Source organism: Triturus cristatus, chromosome 2_1 (genome assembly GCF_964204655.1).
Source record: "Triturus cristatus chromosome 2_1, aTriCri1.1, whole genome shotgun sequence".
In the NCBI taxonomy this organism is placed as follows: domain Eukaryota; kingdom Metazoa; phylum Chordata; class Amphibia; order Caudata; family Salamandridae; genus Triturus; species Triturus cristatus.
The window spans coordinates 373587693-373603401 of NC_140581.1; the positions used below are offsets into that span (position 1 = coordinate 373587693).

Below are 15709 nucleotides of genomic sequence, written 5' to 3' on the forward strand. Positions count from 1 at the left end.
TTGCACCATGACCCACAGGCCCAGCATCAATTCCAGCGTGAAAGCCACATCACATTCCCATTAAGCAAGCAGTCGTCAGACTAACATTAGGGATGAAAGGTCCATTGTCACAATATATAAGGCGGGAGGACATCTGTTCCTCCGACCTTGGTCTGGCCTGCAGCTGGCACCCCCGAGAGAGATATCATTGCAGATGCTGACGACTCCCACACCACGCACAGAGTCAATGAAAGACCAACTTATTCACACCCCACACACAGAAGTCCTTGCCTGAGGTACCTCTGCATGGGATGCCCTTGACTCTTACGTACACAAAAACCCATACTTGCAAAAGTTGCACATACATACGATTCATTGCTCCGAGCTGTGGCATGTCATCCACATAACCGCCGCAGGTCAGGAGAGTGCCAGTACTACCCGAGCCACAAACGCAATGGCAGGACATCCCAGGCACATGCACAACACCTGTCACGTGGGACTCTACCGTGACCAAATGCTGCATCTGTTGGGGGCACTGCCACTAGCAGTGTTGCGCATCAGCTACAGTCTGAGCTTCCGACTTGCATACGTCCCCTGCGTCCAGTCCTGGTTCCACTGTCGATCATGCATATTCGAGTGGCCCATGTTTGTCTCCCTATCCAACACAACGATAGCTAAACTGGATTATGATTCGTGTGTGCGCCCCCTGCTGGCCCACGACCAGGAGTGTAACCGTGATAGCCGTGCTTGGGATGCCTTGATATCTGGCGTATGTGCTGGCAGTTGGGCAGGAGAGATTGCACAAATCCTCGTGTGCAGTGACCACATCGAGGAGCTCCCCTATTGGTCTGTGTTGCGGATTGGTGAAACGGCGTGGACGGAGCACACCTGTAGGGACCAGTTAATGGCTTGGTTCATCCTCGTATTCGTTGAACTTGACAATGACGTACTCCTGGAACTTGTTGCACATGAAGCTGCGCTTGCATTCATGGACGAGTGACTACGTTCCTGCGGCCACAATTGATCGTAACCCAGAGCATAGGTCCCAACACTGTGTTGCATCATGGTTTAGTTTAGTTTAGTTTAGTTTATTGTACAATTAATAAAAATTCACAATATAAAAACTTCAAAAGAGTACATATTAAGCCTTATATACATTTGTAATGCGAGTTTAAAAGAAAAATGATTGTTTTCAATAAAATCATAAAAGTCTCATTACTTTTTGGTATTGTCCATTTGTAAGTTTATAAAGTCAAGGTGACTTGGTTTGCCAGTCGAAGCTTTAACTTGGCAAGTGAGTAACCCGCTGTCCTTCATTGGGTTGAGGTGCTGTTGCTTGCTGTTCATTAAGCGAGCCGTGTGGCTACTTCAGAAGTCTTCTAGCCACTATGTCATCATGGAGAAGTGAAAAAAAAACGAGTTATCCAAGTGCACACCTCTTTTAATCAGTTTTGTTTGTTGTCCAATGTTTATCATAGTTTTATGTTTGAGCGTGCAAACCGGAGCGCGGCCTGCCCAAGTGCCACGTGTACGTAAACACAATGAGAGCTGAAGCGAAATTTACACTCCTCCGCCGGATGCACAGCCATGAATGTGATTAATAACCACCAATTCAACTTTCTCCGCGTTTAAACAATGCGTTTTTATTCCAAGTACTCCAATTCATCTTTGTTCACATTTTTTCGCTTTTCATCCTGTTACATGTGCGACGCTTATGTGTTCAATAACTTCTCGTGCGCAGATATGCCGATCCGGGCCTTTATCTAGCGCATGATGAATACATAAAACATCCAGAAGTTCGTTATTTCACCCAATGCATTTCGGGCTATTTATAGCCCTTCTTCAGGGGTTCCCTAAAAATTTAAAATATTGACATTAGTTTTTATATTCAGACCACTATGCATCCATAGTTATAATACATCATGTTGTTCCTAACTCATGTTTATAATCAACGTTTTCCCTCTAAATGCGCAAAAACGCACCAAAAATTATGTGCCTGAAGCAACCTTTCCCGCCCCTCAGTCCTTTCCTGTATACACCCTCGATTCCTCATTCACAACTCGACTTTGATTTTCCATCTCTTAGTTCGAACGTCCTTATCGTACAACCATTTCAGCCACTACGTAATCAGAAAACATCCCCCGTACCTTCAACAAATCTCGGCATAATCTCCTTCACTCCATGTTCACTAATTTCAGAGTAAATACTTAGCTTCCGGTTGTTCTTCACCTTATATACCGTAACTCCACCTATCTACAAAAACGGGCCAATCTTATAACGCAACCATTTGACAAAGTACTAATCCCATGAATCATCCCTGATGGTACCTAATTAACCCTGATGTGGTAATTACCATGTCTAATGTTGCTCTTAACTTGCTTCCCGATCCTGCACGCTGCCCAGACTTTTAACGAGTGTTCAAATACCCCGCCCTCCTACAGTTGGTAACTTATACATCGATTATAACCACTTAATAATGCAAGCCTTTCTAAAACATTATTTACAACTGCATGTTTACATATTCATAACAAACGTGTGTCACTGTTTAAATATTCTTGCAGAGTCCGGCGGTGGAGTGTAAATTTCGCTTCAGCTCTCATTGTGTTTACGTACACGTGGCACTTGGGCAGGCCGCGCTCCGGTTTGCACGCTCAAACATAAAACTATGATAAACATTGGACAACGAACAAAACTGATGAAAAGAGGTGTGCACTTGGACAACTCGTTTTTTTCATTGAATGATTCTGCCCTCCTTCCAATGCTGCACCCAAAGATAATTCTCACAAAACAAGATTACAAAGGAGAAAAAAACATGTGCGATGGACAGTATAACAACCCATTTCAGAAGTGGAGAATTAAGATCTCTGTTGAATATATGACAACAATGTTTTTATTATCGGACTCTGCAAGAATATTTAAACAGTGACACACGTTTGTTATGAATATGCAAACATGCAGTTGTAAATAATGTTTTAGAAAGGCTTGCATTATTAAGTGGTTATAATCGATGTATAAGTTACCAACTGTAGGAGGGCGGGGTATTTGAACACTCGTTAAAAGTCTGGGCAGCGTGCAGGATCGGGAAGCAAGTTAAGAGCAACGTTAGACATGGTAATTAGCACATCAGGGTTAATTAGGTACCATCAGGGATGATTCATGGGATTATTAGTTTGTCAAATGGTTGCGTTATAAGATTGGCCCGTTTTTGTAGATAGGTGGAGTTACGGTATATAAGGTGAAGAACAACCGGAAGCTAAGTATTTACTCTGAAATTAGTGAACATGGAGTGAAGGAGATTATGCCGAGATTTGTTGAAGGTACGGGGGATGTTTTCTGATTACGTAGTGGCTGAAATGGTTGTACGATAAGGACGTTCGAACTAAGAGATGGAAAATCAAAGTCGGGTTGTGAATGAGGAATCGAGGGTGTATACAGGAAAGGACTGAGGGGCGGGAAAGGTTGCTTCAGGCACATAATTTTTGGTGCGTTTTTGCGCATTTAGAGGGAAAACGTCGATTATAAACATGAGTTAGGAACAACATGATGTATTATAACTATGGATGCATAGTGGTCTGAATATAAAAACTAATGTCAATATTTTAAATTTTTAGGGAACCCCTGAAGAAGGGCTATAAATAGCCCGAAATGCATTGGGTGAAATAACGAACTTCTGGATGTTTTATGTATTCATCATGCGCTAGATAAAGGCCCGGATCAGCATATCTGCGCACGAGAAGTTATTGAACACATAAGCGTCGCACATGTAACAGGATGAAAAGCGAAAAAATGTGAACAAAGATGAATTGGAGTACTTGGAATAAAAACGCATTGTTTAAACGCGGAGAAAGTTGAATTGGTGGTTATTAATCACATTCATGGCTGTGCATCTGGCGGTGGAGTGTAAATTTCGCTTCAGCTCTCATTGTGTTTACGTACACGTGGCACTTGGGCAGGCTGCGCTCCGGTTTGCACGCTCAAACATAAAACTATGATAAACATTGGACAACGAACAAAACTGATGAAAAGAGGTGTGCACTTGGATAACTCGTTTTTTTCATTGAATGATTCTGCCCTCCTTCCAATGCTGCACCCAAAGATAATTCTCACAAAACAAGATTACAAAGGAGAAAAAAACATGTGTGATGGACAGTATAACAACCCATTCCAGAAGTGGAGAATTAAGATCTCTGTTGAATATATGACAACAATGTTTTTATTATCGGACTCTGCAAGAATATTTAAACAGTGACACACGTTTGTTATGAATATGTAAACATGCAGTTGTAAATAATGTTTTAGAAAGGCTTGCATTATTAAGTGGTTATAATCGATGTATAAGTTACCAACTGTAGGAGGGCGGGGTATTTGAACACTCGTTAAAAGTCTGGGCAGCGTGCAGGATCGGGAAGCAAGTTAAGAGCAACGTTAGACATGGTAATTAGCACATCAGGGTTAATTAGGTACCATCAGGGATGATTCATGGGATTAGTACTTTGTCAAATAGTTGCGTTATAAGATTGGCCCGTTTTTGTAGATAGGTGGAGTTACGGTATATAAGGTGAAGAACAACCGGAAGCTAAGTATTTACTCTGAAATTAGTGAACATGGAGTGAAGGAGATTATGCCGAGATTTGTTGAAGGTACGGGGGATGTTTTCTGATTACGTAGTGGCTGAAATGGTTGTACGATAAGGACGTTCGAACTAAGAGATGGAAAATCAAAGTCGGGTTGTGAATGAGGAATCGAGGGTGTATACAGGAAAGGACTGAGGGGCGGGAAAGGTTGCTTCAGGCACATAATTTTTGGTGCGTTTTTGCGCATTTAGAGGGAAAACGTCGATTATAAACATGAGTTAAGAACAACATGATGTATTATAACTATGGATGCATAGTGGTCTGAATATAAAAACTAATGTCAATATTTTAAATTTTTAGGGAACCCCTGAAGAAGGGCTATAAATAGCCCGAAATGCATTGGGTGAAATAACGAACTTCTGGATGTTTTATGTATTCATCATGCGCTAGATAAAGGCCCGGATCGGCATATCTGCGCACGAGAAGTTATTGAACACATAAGCGTCGCACATGTAACAGGATGAAAAGCGAAAAAATGTGAACAAAGATGAATTGGAGTACTTGGAATAAAAACGCATTGTTTAAACGCGGAGAAAGTTGAATTGGTGGTTATTAATCACATTCATGGCTGTGCATCTGGCGGTGGAGTGTAAATTTCGCTTCAGCTCTCATTGTGATCATGGAGAAGTGGTCACATACCCCACCACAACACTGGACATAGCTGCATTCGCATGAACTCAGAATGCATGTGCATGCACCTATGCGTGTTGACAAACACCTGTGCAAGGTGAGTCAGTCCCATGTGCGGAGCTGCACAGCGTCGCTTGGCAGCGTTCCTAAATCTGACATACTGCTAGAGGGACAGTGCACACGTGGCAATGTAGTACTACATGTGACCTAGTCGGACACCTCCACCTGCTCACTGTCAGCAGAGCAGACAGTCAGCTCAGTCTGGTGTTACAGCACTATGCAGATCCCATGGACTGTGAGTCGTGTCCCCTGACACGGGGCAAGGAGCATATGCCAAAATTCACATGACATGTCCAGCAAGGCAAGGTGGGCAGGGACCGTTGCCATCTGTAATGATTAGTGTTCATTTCTGCCTCCCCATTTCTTGTAACTCTATATGTTCATATGCTGCCTGTTGGTGTCGGCAGCATTGTCTCAATGTTGTGGCCCTTGTCTTGCATGCACTGACACGCACATGCCAATAAAGTCTACGCAACTTCACCAGTGTTCGAATGTGATGAGTGTTGATTTGAATGACAAATCGTGTGCCTCAATGTGCATTGTCCGTATTCAGGGAGGGACTGACTGAAGCATTCCACTTAGGGGTGAGTCCCCATTGCCAGCTCCACCTGACAGACTTTGTGGTTGGGATAGTTGCTGGTAGACCTGTGCACTTACGTGTCTTCTGCAATGTGAGTATGGTGTCCAACGTCTTGCCATGTGGACCAATGTGATCTATCACAACAGGCAGTGTCCACACAGTTGAGTGTGAGTGAGTATGCGAAGAGATGTTCTGTTGTCACATGTGATGGGGGACACTACTTCGGGCCTGCTACCGAATGTGACATTTTCACACACAGCCCATATTATCCATGGATGTGGGGCTACTTGGGTGGTTGCAAGATTTTTGTGCATGAGCAATGAGGCCACAGCTAGTTCACACCTTCACAGTCATCTAATTGGCCATGTGGGTTAGGGTCAAACATGCACATTGATGTCATTCCCCAGGGTGTACCTTTTTGCGCAATCAATGTCCCTACATTCATCCATACTGTTATACTTGATTGAACATAGACATGATACATCTGTGTGTTTTGGAATGTTTTATTCACATTCTGTGGAATGTAGGAGCGGTAGCAGTACATGGCCATGTAAAGACCACATTACATGGTGCCCAGTGGAGGGCCAACCAGAGTCCTCAGTTGTATGATTAGTCAATCGGAAGAGGAAGATTTCAGTCCGCAGCCTGATTGCTGTGTCCTTGCTGAACAGAGAAGATATGGCAGTCCATGTCGGGGTCAAGATGTATGTCGCAGAGTGTTTCGGGGGGCAGTGGAATGTGTTGTTCTAGGGCATGATGCAGAGGGCTGAACCAAGCAGGAACAGGCCATTTGGCGGGGATGAATGCTACAACCACATTCCGTACACAGAGTCATTACCATCCACATCTTAGTCCTCTGATATGTCTTCTGTGTCAGGTGTGTGTGGTGGTGTTATGGCTGCATCACTGTGTGCCACTGACACATCAGGGGGCGGGGGTGTAATGGATGCATCACTGTGCGCCACTGACACATCAGGGGGTGGAGATGTGTTTGTCGAAGTTCCTGCAGCAGTCATCTGGGACAGGCTCTGTGGCATAAATTCCATGATGAGGATCTGCAGGGCATGGAACATCCCAGCTACATCTCGCTGGTGTTCAGCCGTGGCAGCAATCCTTCCTGCCTGCATCCACTCCATGTTCTCCATTGTCCTACTCAGCTGTGCCAAATCCGTGCTGTCATCTCTGGGGCCTGTCTGACTAGACAGTTCTTGTATCCGAGTAATGGCTCCAGCGAGGTCAGCCAAGGATTGTTGCAGAGCATGCAATGGACTGTGGGTGTAAGTGGTGACTGATGGGACTTAGACACCCACATATGGCATCCAGTTTGGCTGCCATGATTTCGAACCCCAGAGGCAAATGTTCAGCCAGCTCCTTCTGGCAGTCCAACACACGGCGTTGGAACCAGCTGTGGTGGTGGGTGCTTCCTGCTGTGTGGTCTGTGCTGGGGGTGGGGTCACCTTGATGCAGCTGAGCTTCACTGCTCCTGGGGGTGGTGTGCGGAGGCTGTCCATGAGCCATTGGAGGGTGTCAGAGCAAGTGTCCAGGGTGTCCTCTTCATCATCACAGAAGAGATGTCTGGTCTGCTCTGCAGGAGGTGTTGATTGTCCCTCTGCAATGTAAAGGGGAGATGCAGGTTAACAGTGTGTCCCATGTATGTTGACGCATTGCAGATATTTACAGACAGACTGCATGACAATGTACATTGTGGCTGTTTTGGAGGAGATGGCTATTTGATAGGAGACAGTGACATTTGGACTACATGTCTGATGTGAGGTTGTACTCGTACATTTTCTTCTCACAGTGTCCTGCTATGCCAGATGTGATTGGCCACTTTCTATGCACAAGCAGCACCTGTTGTGTCCTCTGTTCTGTACTGAAAGTGTTGCACCTTGTGCCACATAGTCATCAATGTTGATGTGCTGTGATTGATATGTGTGTGTGCTGCATTTTGGGAGAGTCGCCCCTGCAGCTCTGATTTAGCGGCCCCTTATCCCTTTGAGGAGGTGTGCCTTTGACATGTGTGCTTTTACGGTGCAGAGATGTTGGCGACTTGGGTCATTTGTGCTCTTGGACGTTTTTTGTACTAGTGTGCATTCTTTGTCTTCAGTTTTGTTGTTGACGTCAGGGTTTGCATGTGCACGTGGATGTGTTCAGAGTGTGACATGCTCATTGGAGGATGTGATCCACACTGTGCCACCTCAGTGTTGTGGCGTGCGCCATGTCATTTTGTTGACTGCAGCCATTCTATTGGTCATGCAGTGTCACTTGCATTGTCAGTGTGGCTTACATAGCCGCTGCTTTGCTGGATTCAGCACACGTGCATTGGTAGGTTGTGTGATTGGTGATAGGGAGGGGGGCCCCTTTGTGAACATAGTGGAGGGGGGCCTACTTGGTGTTTCTATGTGTGCTGCAGTGTGCCACGGGTATCAGGGACATGTTCCACACTCATTTTGGGTGTGCAGTGTGCTACACATGATTGTGCATGAGTGCCATTGTGCCCATCTCCCCCAATTCCCCCAGTCCCTGGTTGTTACTCACCCTGTTGCTGCTTGGGTCAGGTCATATCGAGCTGTGTCTGGCCCCCCAACTCCTGCCACCGTCTCCACACTATGACTGTGGCCACCATTTCCTCCAGATCATCCAGCTTCTCCTGTGGCGCAGGACTCTCACCTCCAGTCGCCGTTCCTGCCTTCCTGTTGGCAGCGACTTTCTGCTTGGTTTGGCTTTTCACGTCATGCCAGCGCCTCTTGACCTCCTCCATTGACCTCCTCGACACTCCTAATGCATTCACGTTGTTCACGATGGACTGCCATATTTCCGTTTGTGTTGCCAATGACACATTTGCGTTGCCGTACAGTTGTTGTTAGTGTCCTATCACCTCCGTAACGATGATCCTGTTTTCCTGCGGACTGAACCGCGTCTTCCTCTTCCTCTTCTCCTTGGCCTTCCCCGAGCCTGGGTTTCCTTGCTGGTCGTCTGTGGGGCTTGTGAGGATCGCGTTGTCCTCTGTACTAGGTCCAGGTGCATCCATGATGCTTTGCAGTTTATTTTCTTTTGCCGTTTTTTCTGTTCTTCTTTTATAGAGCATTTTCACGCATGACGCGTGGGAATTGAAGGCCTGTCGCTGGTTATTGCTGATTTTTGTAACGTGATTAGCCACATCGCATGTTGTTTCGCGTTTCATGTTTTTTGGGCATCGCGTTCATTTTTATGCGGTCATTTGGTGTGTTGTTGCGAGACTATCGCATGGTGCCGCCGGGTTGAGAATACAACATTGTCACAGGGTTATTTTCCCGCAATAGACTGCGATGTGCAAAGTTGCGTTGAGCACATTTTGCGATAGTTATCACGCGTTCTTGAGAATATCCCCCATTGTTTTCAAATGTAGATTCTCTTGAAGACATGCCAAGCAAGAGAGCTACAGCACCTGTGAAGATGCAACTATCATGGTGAGGCTGATGAGGAGGAGATCCTCCATCCTGCTCATCAGTTCCCACACCCCTTCTTTTATTTGGCCAACAGAGTAACACGCTGTCCACTCTGATGTGCTTCCACTTCTGAGACCTACTCTCCAACAGCAATCCCTACACAAACTTGGAGCCCGGGCAGGAGGGCACACAATCATTCCTTCTGTCTGGATGAGTTCTGCTGGGCCATGAGGGTATCAGATCTCAGCCTCATTTCGAGTGGAAGGGCGTGTCACAGTCTGCGCACTGCAATCAAAGCACTCCAGGCAGAATCTTGCACCAACTGCACCAATTAAATGTTTGGGGGTTATGAAAGAGAAGATCCTCCATGGCTTGAACGAAAATGTGAATTACACTTCCATCGAGCAATTTCTAAAGGAGACTGGCACAACACAACCAATGGCTGAAAAGGGGCTGACCCAAAACAACTCTTTGTATGCATTTTAATTCATGCCATAATCTCGGCCAGAAAACAAAAGCTGCTTCTAGTCAGAACTAACAAGCCCTTGATCAGACAGATTTAGAGAATAATTTTTGCTGTTTATTAACTGTCTCTTAATTTACATGTGTTGATTGGCATATTGCAACAGTGACCAAGTTCAATCCCATGCAAATCAAAACTCGCATCAAGTTTGCCCATACAGAAACAGACCCTACAAGATTATTGGAAGGATCAATGGGGCATATTATCAAGCCATGCGATAAAATTATCGCCGCTTTAGCGGCAGAAAAACGCCACTAAAACGGCGATAATGGGCTTGATAATATGCACTATGGAATTCCAATTGAAGTCCATGTTAGATGTGAAGGACATCTAACCTGAGCTTCAATTGGAATTCCATAGAGCATATTATCAAGCCCATTATCGCCGTTGTAGCGGCAGTTTTCTGCCGCTAAAGCGGTGATAATTTTATCGCCTGGCTTGTTAATATGCCCCATGGTGAGGTACTATCAGAAAGATTTTTTTATTTAGACATGGATCAGGTGGAAAAAAGAAGGGAGTAGATGTATGATCTGGGCAGATTTTTCTCACCATTTCCTTCAAATTCATTGCAGATTTTAACAGCGCTAAAGACCAACAACATATCAAGCACGTGTGAAGATGGGAGAGAAATGGCCTAAATCATGAGTCCTGTGACTTTCTTTCTAAAGGTATGGAGATTATTATTCTATTAACTCTCCTCAGATAGCTTATACCATTTCACACTACATTGAGAGATGTCATATTTGTCGGATGTGGGAAAGGTACTGTCATATTTATGTTCTGATGTTTGTTATTCTTTAAAAAAATAAATCAAATGGAAAGCTTTGGGGCATATTATCAAGCCAGGCGATAAAATTATCGCCGCTTTAGCTGCAGAAAACTGCCGCTAAAACGGCGATAATGGGCTTGATAATATGCTCTATGGAATTCCAATTGAAGCTCATGTTAAATGTGAAGGACGTCTAACATGGGCTTCAATTGGAATTCAATAGAGCATATTATCAAGCCCATCATCGACGTTTTAGCGGCCGTTTTCTGCCGCTAAAACGGCGATAATTTTATCGCCTGGCTTGATAATATGCCCCCTAGTCGGCTGTGAAGGATGAGAGGAGGCTGTTCATTGTTTTGGGGTAAGGTAAGCAGAGGCATTACTGCTGATGAGCACTTTGTGAATTGTTGAACCAGAAGAAAACAAGCATTGGCATAGCCAATAGGTCTCGCCTTTGGGGCCTTATAAGTGTTTAGCCAGAGCTATTGACTTTGCCAATGTCTTCAAGCTGTGCTGTAGAGAAGTGTGGCTGCTATGACCAAGAAGGCATTATGTACCATATTAAAAAAAGTATTTACAATAAAAAATGTCCTCAGATTTCTTTTGTTCTTGCAATGCTGGCAACTTGTTTCTGCCTAGTTCAATGGTTGTTTGTTAAAGCTTTTTTTTGAGGGGGCATAAACAATCGGAGAGTGAAGGTTGGGAACTAGTACCTGTATCTAGCAGTGGCCAGATGCTAGGGGAGAATCAACAGATGCCAGATTCCGAAAGCAGGCTGAGGTGGTGCTGAGTGATGCTGAAGTGGTAGTGGTGGTGGTGGTGACTGGTGCGGAGACGATGCTAAGGTGATGCTGAATGATACTCAGGTCTTGCTGAGTGATGATGATGTAGTGGTGTACTAGTGCAAAGGCGATGCTGAGTGATACTGATGTGGTGCTGAGTGATGCTGTGGTGGTGCTGATTGATATTGTTGTGGCACTGAGTGATGCTGTGGTGGTGCTGAGTGATGCTGTGGTGGCGTTGAGTGATGCTGTGGTGGCGCTGAGTGATGCTGTGGTGGTGCTGAGTGATGCTGTGGTGGCGCTGAGTGATGCTGTGGTAGCCCTGAGTGATGCTGTGGTGGTGCCGAGTGATGCTGTGGTGGTGCTGAGTGATGCTGTGGTGGCTCTGCGTGATGCTGTGCTGGCGCTGTGTGATGCTGTGGTGGTGCTGAGTGATGCTGTGGTGGCACTGAGTGATGCTGTGGTGGTGCTGAGTGATGCTGTGGTGGTGCTGAGTGATGCTGTGGTGGTGCTGAGTGATGCTGTGGTGGTGCTCAGTGATGCTGTGGTGGCCCTGAGTGATGCTGTGTCGGCCCTGAGTGATGCTGTGGTGACACTGAGTGATGCTGTGGTGGTGCTGAGCGATGCTGTTGTGGTGCTGAGTGATATTGCTGTGGTGGCCCTGAGTGATGCTGTGGTGATGCTGAGTGATGCTGTGGTCGTGCTGAGTGATGCTGTGGTCATGCTGTGTGATGCTGTGGTTGCCCTGAGTGATGCTGTGGTGGTGCTGAGTGATGCTGTGGTGGTGCTGAGTGACGCTGTGGTGGCGCTGAGTGATGCTTTGGTGGCACAGTGTCTTTGCTAGTTACAGTGGTAAAGAACTCCCTCCAAATGTGCACGAGTGAATAACTAATGCTGATATTTTGAAGCACACAGCTAATGAAACCTTGCCCTGTGGGATAATAAAAAATAAAAAAATTTAACAGAGTGTGCAAACCACAATAACCCAATTTTCAATGTTTTATTTGTTCTGGGAAACAATAAACCAGAAAAAGAAGCCGTAAATCAACTGTCTGTTTAGTGTGCGAAGTAGTTTGGCAAGCACAGTAGTTTGCTGTAGGGTAGCTTTGTGTGCGTGTTTAAAATGTCCAGGAAGCATTCAAAACAAGGAGGCACGTCTGGCGAGTGGTGTGCGATGTGCGCGTGCTGTAAGGGTGCCCGTGAGTGATGTGCTTAATGACCCTTGATGAGAGAGGAAAGCAAGATGGCGCCTGTGCACGTAACCCCACGCTTTAGGCCACACAAGCAAAAGCGTGTGGTCAGCTTTTTGAAGCCCCCTTACTAAAAGTCTCGCCAGGTCAGCGCATACGCGCTGCCTCAGGCGAGACCTGAAAACATGATGGCTGTGGGCAGCAAAAAGGAGCAAGCCTCCTAAGACAGGCTTGTAGAAAAAAATTACCAGTCAGTGCGCTGCCAAAGGCATTTAAGGGGAGCCATCTTAAGCTGTGCCTTAAATTGGAGGGGATGATCATGGGGAATTTACTGCACTCACAAAACCAACACCGCTGGGTAAAGTACTTTTTGGGTAGAGTAAATACCTACTCTGAGTTTTCAATCATAAAACGAGGTATAACATGCATAATTTAGTATATGTAGCACCAAATTCTGAAATTTGGCGAAGGTTTTTCTCCTGTAGCGATCAGAATTTTACAGTCCACTCAGAATTGTGGGTATGGCAACAAGGACCCAGTGAAGGACAAACAGGTGTTGTGAAGTGTGGTCTTGTCACTTGAGCCCAGTGATGAGTGTAGCAGCTCCATTTTTCATTAGTTGAACTTTTTCAGTTTTTTAGGCAGACTAACGGTCTGATGAATTGGGAATTTAGGAATATCTGTTGTAACTATCATGTCATTTTCGATATCAATAGTGCATCATACAAATTCATAGAACATTTGAACCCCACCTGTTGCAGCGGCTTGTGTAGTGGCTGGATGTACACATTTTACAAGGAGAGAGATAAGCACAATCTTTACATTATCCCACAACCGTCCCTGGATCTAACTAGAAGACAAAACATCCTGAACCACACAGCTCAAGTGGCCTAGCTCATGGGTTTCAAACCACTCTATTGAATGGTCTGATACTTCAGACACTTACATAAAGCTTTCTAAAAAGATTAATTTGTCCAAGGTGTTAAAAACCACAGAGCAGTTAAAAGCACGAACAACACAAACTTAGGCAGATATAAAACTTCCAGCAAAGAGCTCTGCAAATCTACTATGTTCTAAATACTTCTGCTTGATCAAAAGTCTCCCAAGCGGTATGCGCTGGAGCAGCAGCTTATGGGGAGTCATACATTACATACGCTCCTATACTCGGCGCCGTTGCGAGGTGCGCTGCCACCAGTCACACGGGTAGTATTTCAGATCTGGAGGCAGGCTTTGCGACGCATGGGATGATGTCACACCTTGACTCGGGAGACCCCACTGTGGCATAATGGGCGTCTGCCCCAACTGGCGGCACTGCAGGGCTTCAAGGGATGGGACGATATTGGTATTTCAAGACTGGGTGATGTAATAAGGGGTACGACACTCAAATCCTTTCAGGATTTATAGAGGGAGTTCCATATGCTACGGGTGCAATTTTTTAGATATCTCCAGCTCCGGCACGCCCTATCACCCAGTTTTGTGGGCCTGGAGTCACTCCAGGACTTTAGCCCTTTGGAGGCGAAAGTCTTTATGGGGGACCTAAAGGATAAAAAGATCTCCAGGATATATCAATCCCTGGTCGTACACAGTTCCTCCACACTGAGCAAACTTCGGGGGGATTGGGAGGCAGATGTTGGCGCCCTAGAGGAGGAGGACTGGAGGGAGGCCCTGGCGGCGCCGCGAGGCGCAGCCATTGCCATGTGGCTCTGCCTGGTTCAGTTTAAGTACCTCCACAGGGTGTATTTTACAAGAACACGACTGTGGCGGGCGGGATTGATTGCATCCCCGGAGTGTTTGCGTTGTGGTAGGGAGGAAGGCACATTCCTACATACTATATGGCAGTGCACATCTTTAGATACATTTTGGAAGGGAGTGTTGGCGTGCCTCTCGGAGGTACTGGGGTGGGAGCTCCCCCGATCGCCGCGGCTGGCTATACTTCACGTCATGGAAGACATAGGGGGCAACATCTACAAACAACATCTTATGTTGTTAGGGTTTACACTGGCCAAGCGGGATATCGCAAGGGAGTGGAAGGCGTCACGAGCCCCTTCCCTGACGGTATGGAAGACCGGATTAGACTTTTGTATGGGATTAGAGCAGCCCGTCTTTGTGGCCAGGGGGTGCCCACGCAAACATTCCAAGATCTGGAAACGATGGGCGGACTATCGGGGAATAGGGCTAGAGCCACCGGTGGAGGAAGCGACCAGTACATTGGGGTAGTTGTTAGTAGGAGCCAGTGGCCATGGGGGGATACGTGGGGGTGTGAGCAATGCAAGTGGGAAAGTTGATTGGTGAAAGTGGGAGAGCAGGATTAGGCGGAGGTAGTGCGATCACAGGGAGTTGGGGGTGGGAGGGGGGAGTTAAGGGAGGGGAAACGAAGTGTTCTTGCATATAATTTGGTCATTTGCCTGTATGTAAATGTATAAGTGATATGGCAGACGTCTCTGGAGTACAGAGCCCTGCGTTGCGATAGTCAAATTGACAGAATAAAATAAAGTATGTTTAAAAAAAAAAAAGTCTCCCAAGCGAAATTAATGTTCAAGATAATGTGAAATGGCAGCCACCTACAGTAGGATTTTAAGGAAAAATGAACAGTAGATATATAAACTGAAACCTACAAAACTGACAGATCCAAGGAGGAATGACCAATGGCTTCTTCACAGATTCTGTTAAAATGGCTCTATTAAGGGAGGTGTCACAATGTTGGTGGGAACTGGTGACAGCAGTGTGATCATTTCTTTAAACCCAACACTGACAGAGGTTTGACCGGCACACAGTTATCTCGAGCAAACTAACCACTTGAAAGTGATTCAGAGAAACTATTTTAAGAGTAAACTAGCTCATCCATCTGTTCCCAGCCCATTTATGGATGACCCATTCTGGGACATCAATACCGTGATCAAGAGATCCATATCCTGAAACCATTCTCGTGATACTCTAGTTTGCAACACAGGCACAGTGGGCTGTTCCTGCAACATAAGGACCGTAACAATTCCTTATTCAGGGAGATGTCTGCTGTTTGTGAATTTGAAAAGGGACCTTTAGCATCAACAATAGCCTCGGGGTATAGATGATAGTCTTTTTTTACTTGAATTTTGTGGGAGAGGTTTTTGCCCAGGCCTTTTGGGCTTTCCATA

General features: G+C 45.7%; 1 long non-coding RNA gene across 2 annotated transcripts; it reads left to right on the plus strand.

The window, feature by feature from the left end:
* Nucleotides 1-3173: 3173 nt before the first annotated feature.
* LOC146865329 (uncharacterized) lies at nt 3174-5788 on the plus strand. 2 transcript variants are annotated; one of them, XR_014970080.1, is made up of 3 exons: nt 3174-3296; nt 3591-4619; nt 4914-5788. It is a non-coding gene; the product is annotated as an uncharacterized LOC146865329 (long non-coding RNA). The 2 variants fall into 2 exon arrangements; XR_014970079.1 differs by having other exon boundaries at nt 3591-5788.
* Nucleotides 5789-15709: the final 9921 nt, after the last annotated feature.